This window comes from Mustela putorius, unplaced genomic scaffold (assembly GCF_011764305.1).
Source record: "Mustela putorius furo isolate JIRA1106 unplaced genomic scaffold, ASM1176430v1.1 tig00000382_pilon_pilon_pilon, whole genome shotgun sequence".
Classification (NCBI taxonomy): domain Eukaryota; kingdom Metazoa; phylum Chordata; class Mammalia; order Carnivora; family Mustelidae; genus Mustela; species Mustela putorius.
The window spans coordinates 2,964,589-2,971,260 of NW_025421367.1; the positions used below are offsets into that span (position 1 = coordinate 2,964,589).

Consider the following 6,672-nt stretch of genomic DNA (forward strand, 5'->3'; position numbering starts at 1 on the left):
ATAAGGGGCGGGTCAGAGGGAGAGGAAGCCCCAACATGGGGCTCCATCCCAGGATCCTGAGATCCTGACACAACGGACTGAGCCGCCCAGGGGCACCCTACTCCCAGTTTTCTGATACCCTTGTATTTAACTGTTGTGGCTCGCTGAATTGAAGCAGCTGAATTTGATATAAGGTCAGTGTTGTGAAAAAAGACTCAAATCTGTTAAAACACAAAATTACACTGAGGTAATTTGAAGATCTACTGGATTTACTAAATGATTCATGAATCAGGCAGCATCTATCTCATCTAGCAAGTAGAGGGGAGCGCCTTAGAGCCAAACAAGAGGAGTGTTTTTAAAGGCAGAGAGAAGGCACACACAACAGAAGAAGAAAGGAATTTATTAGCAAGGAATGCATTGTTTAGGAAAGGCTGCCCTCCTAAGGGGAGCAGAAGGGATGTATCAGTCCATTTCCTAGTGTTGATGAGGAAATTCTATGCTCATAGGTTAAATAAAGGTTACATTCCTGTGGGACTGAGACTACCGGGAGGCTAGTTAGTTATTACTCCTTTGCTTACTGATTTGGGGGCTGAACCTAAGTGATGCCATTTGGAGCCTGTGGTTTTCTTTTTAACAAATGAAATAATCAGAAATCAAAGTAGTTTCATTTAGGTGGCAAAGCAGTGGATGAGTATTTTCTTCTCTCTCTCTCTCTTTTTAAGATTTAATTTTTTAAAAAGATTTTATTTATTTATTTGACAGACAGAGATCACAAGTAGGCAGAGAGGCAGGCAGAGAGAGAGAGAGAGGAGGAAGCAGGCTCCCTGCTAAGCAGAGAGCCCGATGTGGGGCTCGATCCCAGGACCCTGGGATCATGACCTGAGCTGAAGGCAGAGGCTTTAACCCACTGAGCCACCCAGGCGCCCCTAAGATTTAATTTTTAAGTAATCTCTACACCCAATGTGGGGCCGGAACTCAGAACCTGGAGATCAAGAGTTGCCTCTTCTTCTCTTCCCACCTACCAAGTAGAAGGGAGCTTTAAGGGGATACAGAAAAGAAAGGATTGTAAAGGTAGAGAGGGAGTGGAAAAAAGGAGATTATTAGCCCCCCCACCCCCCACCCCCCAAAAATCCATTGTTTTACACAAGGTCGCCCTCTAAAGGGAAAGGAGGGCAGTTTGTTGGTAAATTTCCTAGTGCTGACCCAGGACATTCCCCTGTGGAAGGGTTGAAAGTTACCTATCTGTAGGGTTAAAACTGCAGTTAGGATAGGTATTAAGTTTTGGTTTACTGACTTGGGACTTTACCCTAACTCATGCCATTGGGCACTATGGTTTTCTTTTTAATACATGTCAAATATTTAAATATTTCATTTATTTGAATTATAATTTAAATGTCCCATTTTAGGGGCACCTGGGTGTCTCTGTGTTAGGCCTCTGCCTTTGGCTCAGGTCATGATCTTAGGGTCCTGGGATGGAGCCCCATAACAGGCTCTCTGCTCAGCGGGGAGCCTGTTTCCCCCTCTCTCTCTGCCTGCCTCTCTGCCTACTTGTGATCTCTACCTGTCAAATAAACAAATAAAAAATCTTTAAAAAGGTAAATAAATGTACCATTTTAAAATACAATCAAAGTTGTACCTTAAGGAGGGCTGAAATTTTTCTATCTCTTGATCTGAACAGAGGTTATCTGAGTGTATGTATAACAAAAAATCATTGCATTATGTATTTATGATTAATGTAATATATGCTTATTTATACATGTGTGTGTATAACTTTACTAATAGAGTTTTAAAATTGTAAACCATAACACATTATCTAAAGTACCCTGGAGAAATGAGATTGACTCTAACTTTACATTTACCTCTTAAATTTTATCAGTACAACACAGTGTGATATTCCTGATTTTTTAAAAAAAGGTTTTATTTATTTATTTGACAGATAGAGATCACAAGTAGGCAGAGCGGCAGGCAGAGAGAGAGAGAGAGAGAGGAGGAAGCAGGCTCCCTGCTGAGCAGAGAGCCCGATGTGGGGCTCAATACCAGAACCCTGAGATCATGACCTGAGCCGAAGGCTGAGGTTTAACCCACTGAGCCACCCAGGCGCCCCAAGACAAAAGGTTTTTTAGCATTCCTCTTTTATCAAAGCTTCTTTACCAGAAAACCCTCTTCTCTGGATATAGTACCCTGCTATCTTGATGGACAACTTGGAAGGCAGTGACAACAGGACAGTAACTAAGTCTTTGACGCATATGATTCTTAATAATTGCAGTAGATATAAAGAGAGTAAACACAGATGGAGACCAAAAGAAAACTGCTATCTGAAAACACAAGACACAGGGGCTCTAATCATAGCAGCACTTGTCATTTTCACAGTACTTTCTATTTGCAAATTCTTCACAATCAGAATGTTTGGTACCAAGATGACCGTCATTTGATTCACAAAAAGTAGAAATGCTTGGGGCACCTGGGTGGCTCAGTGGATTAAAGCCTCTGCCTTCAGCTCAGGTCATGATCCCAGAGTCCTGGGATCGAGCCCCACATGGAGCCCTGCATCGGGCTCCCCGCTCAGCAGGGAGCCTGCTTCCCGCCACCCCCGCTGCCTCTCTCTGGGCCTACTTGCGATCTCTGTCTGTCAAATAAATAAAAATCTTAAAAAAAAAAAAAAGTAGAGATGCAATGAGGTAAAATACTTGTCAGAAATTAACAGTTGAGGGGCGCCTGGGTGGCTCAGTGGGTTAAAGCCTCTGCCTTCGGCTCAGGTCATGATCTCATGGTCCTGGGATTGAGCCCCACATCAGGCTCTCTGCTCAGCAGGGGGCCTGCCTCCTCCTCTATCTCTGCCTGCCTCTATGCCTGCTTGTGATCTCTCTCTGTCAAATAAATAAATAAAATCTTAAAAAAAAAAAATTAACAATTGAAGCCAAAGCTAGAACACATGAGTTTTTTGAAACATAATCCTGAGATTCAGATGTACTAGCTCTTCTGAGTGTCTTTAAAAGGCTGGGTCTCAAGAATGTCAGAGTTCTTTAAAAAAGCCTTTTTATTTAAGGTTCCAGGCTTTGGATGTCCATTATAATTTTTTAATCATTACTAGAGAAAGTATATCTGATATCTCAGTTTATGGGTAGCAATCTCTTCCAAAGGCCACTTATCTGGAGATATTTCCAGGTGAATAGTTATATTCTAATGCAAACAAAATGTAAATTTCAGGAACTGTTTTCGTGTACAGCATAATTTATTTTCTTTGACCTGGAACAGCGCCCATTTGGAGATGCAATGTGTCGCCATAAAATGAGAAGTAGCAAATCTTTCCCACTGTACCTGTGGCCTGGTTTCCGGTGTAGACATTAAGACTTCTTTCACTGTGAGCTTTTAAAGCAAGTCATTTACTTCCCCATATTTCTCATTCGTCATGATTATCACACAAATGTTTGAAAATATTAATTAGTAATATTGTTTGATGACTCTAAATATGTCAAGACCAATTTTCCTCTCTGATTACTTTCTGGCTTTATTGAGATATTATTGATACATAACCCAAGCAAATTTAAGGTACACAATGTGATGATTTTTTTTTTTAGAATAACAAAAAACACATATGTATTTTTTTAAGATTTTTAAAAAGATTTTATTTATTTATTTGACAGAGAGAGACCACAAGTAGGCAGAGAGGCAGGCAGAGAGAGAGAGAGGAGGGGAAGCAGGCTCCCTGCTGAGATGTGGGGCTCCATCCCAGGACCCTGAGATCATGACCTGAGCTGAAGGCAGAAGATTAACCTACTGAGCCACCCAGGCACCCTGTTTTTAAAGATTCTATCCATTTATCTGACAGACAGAGATCATAAGAAGACACAGAGGCATGCAGGGGTGGGGGGAAGCAGGTTCCCTGCTGAGCAGAGAGCCTGATGTGGCGCTGGATCCCAGGACCCTCAGATCATGATCTGAGCCTTAGGCAGAGGCTTAACCTGCTGAGCCACCCAGGTGCTCCAATAAAAAACATTTTACTAAAACATAAGACTTAAACAGAGGTTGGAGTGCCTCGGTGTCTTAGCTGTTGAGCCTCTGCCTTTGGCTCTGGTCATGATCCCAGGGTCTGGGGATGGAGCCCTGCATCAGATTCCCTGCTTGTTGGGAAGCCTGCTTCTCCTTCCCCACTTCCACTGCTTGTGTTCCCTCTCTTGCTGTGTCTCTCTCTGTCAAATAAATAAATAAAATCTTTAAAAAAAAATTTTTTTTTAAAGATTTTATTTATTTATTTGACAGATAGAGATCACAAGTAGGCTGAGAGGCAGAGAGAGAGGAGGAAGCAGGCTCCCCGCTGAGCAGAGAGCCTCACTCGTGGCTCGATCCCAGGACTTTGGGATCATGACCGGAGCCGGAGGCAGAGGTTTCAACCTACTGAGCCACCCCGGTGCCCCAATAAATAAAATCTTTAAAAAAAAAAAAAAAAAAAGACTTACTGAAGTTTCCAGACAAGCCATATGACATCATCACAATCTTTTTCTTGAAGGAAGGATTCTACACTTCACTCTCTCTCTGTGTCAAATAAATTAAACAAAACAAAACAAAAACCTTTAAAAGGTGGGGAGATGGAGCCCATAAAATTAGAATAAAACTATCTCTCCCACTCAAAAAAAATAATAAAGAAAAACACCCACACCCCTGTAGCTAACCCTGACAACTCCCTTGACTTACAGTGCTTTTTTGCTTTTTCTTTCTATCTTTTTTTTTTTTTAAAGATTTTATTTATTTATTTGACAGACAGAGACCACAAGTAGGCAGAGAGGCAGGCAGAGAGAGGAGGAAGCAGTCTCCCTGCTGAACAGAGAGCCCGTTGTGGGGCTTGATCCCAGGACCCCAGGATCATGACCTGAGCCAAAGGCAGAAGCCTTAACCCACTGAGCCACCCAGGCACCCATCACAGTGCTTTATACTTAAACCAGGATGGGGGAAAGGAACACAGGCAGAGCGGGGCCAATGCTTTTAAACATTTCACGACAATCCAGGTGATACTTCTAGCCTCAGCTCTTGCTTTGTGACAATGAATCAGGACAAGACACATATTTGCTAATGTGCATTTAATCACCAAAGGACTGAAGATGTCTGGTCTTTTATTCTGTAATGTTTCTAAAACTGTGTCCATAAAAAAGGAAGAAGTCTTGGCAGAACAGGAGAAGTGAGGCACACTTGATATGAGATGGATTCTGAATATTATTCACAGCATATAGCCTGGTCTATGCTCTGGCTGTTTCTACAGCTTGAGCTTCCTCGGTCTTCCCTGCTGTGCTCAATCATTTGCTAATGAATCATCTGGATTGGGAGCATTTTTAACAAAGCCTGAATGGACAGCAGAACAGTGCAGATCTGCAGTGCTGGGGACCACTTACCTTTCAAAATATCTAAACCTATTCTTCCCAACTTGTCTACATTAGGGTGATAAGTTTCAGTCACGAAATGTACATTAGGAGCTTCTTTGGGTATTCTTCTGGAAGGAATGGCTCAAGTTTAAAAGTCCCTTCCTCAAAAGTGGAATCCCGAGGGCTGCTATGAAAATGACGGGTGTTGCTTTCTTCTGGTTCTACTTTAATGCCAGGAACTGGTTCTGCCACCAGATGCTGAGTTTCCTTGATAATTCTGAGGGACAGCCTGGCCATCTGGTCAGATCCTGAGTTCAGCCTCTGGTCTCAACAAAGTGATGAATATATAGATAGATAGACAGATACGTATTTATCTATCTATCTATATCTTATATTTATAAATACAAATTTATGGGGCGCCTGGGTGGCTCAGTGGGTTAAAGCCTCTGCCTTTGGCTCAGGTCATGATCCCAGGGTCCTGGGATCGAGCCCCGCATCGGGCTCTCTGCTCAGCGGGGAGCCTGCATCTCCCCCCTCTACCTGCCTCTGCCTACTTGTGATCTCTCACTCTGTCAAATAAATAAATAAAATTTTAATAAATAAATAATTTGTATTCATAAAGATATAAATTTATATTATGTAACCTTATTTATAAATCAATTATTTTTATAAATAAGGTTAGATAATACTTCCATACCTTCATATAATAACCTTTTGTGTGGTGTGTGGTCTTCAATTTCCTTTTAAAATAAAGGCATGGGGGCACCTGGGTGGCTCAGTCATTAAGCACCTGTCTTTGGCTCAGGTCATGATCCCAGGGTTCTGGGATTGAGCCCCGCATCGGGCTTCCTGCCTGGTGGGAAGCCTGCTTCTCCCTCTCCCAGCCCCCCTGCTTTTGTTCCTGCTCTCGCTGTCTCTTTCTCTGTGTCAAATAAATAAATAAAATCTTTAAAAAAATAAAATAAGGGCGCCTGGGTGGCTCAGTAGGTTGGGCGGCTGCCTTCAGCTCAGGTCATGATCCCAGAGTCCTGGAATCGAGTTCTGCATCGGGCTCCCTGCTCCACGGGGAGTCTGCTTTTCACTCTGACCTTCTCCTTCCTCTCTCATGCTCTCTCTCACTGTCTCTCTCTCAAATAAATAAATAAAATCTTTAAATAAAATAAAATAAAGTCATCACTTAATATGTGCAGAACTATACAATTATATAATTTAAAATATCTTTTCACTGGGGTGCCTGGATGACTCAGCCAGTTAGGTGTCTGCCTTCGGCTTAGGTCACAATCTCATGGGTCCTGAGCTAGAACTTTGAACCTTGAGCCTTAGCCTTGGGCTCCCTGCT

General features: G+C 42.3%; 1 pseudogene; it reads right to left on the minus strand.

Annotated features, from left to right (window-relative positions):
- Positions 1 to 5,087: 5,087 nt before the first annotated feature.
- Positions 5,088 to 5,630, minus strand: LOC101686565 (annotated as a pseudogene).
- Between the last annotated feature and the right edge of the window lie 1,042 nt (positions 5,631 to 6,672).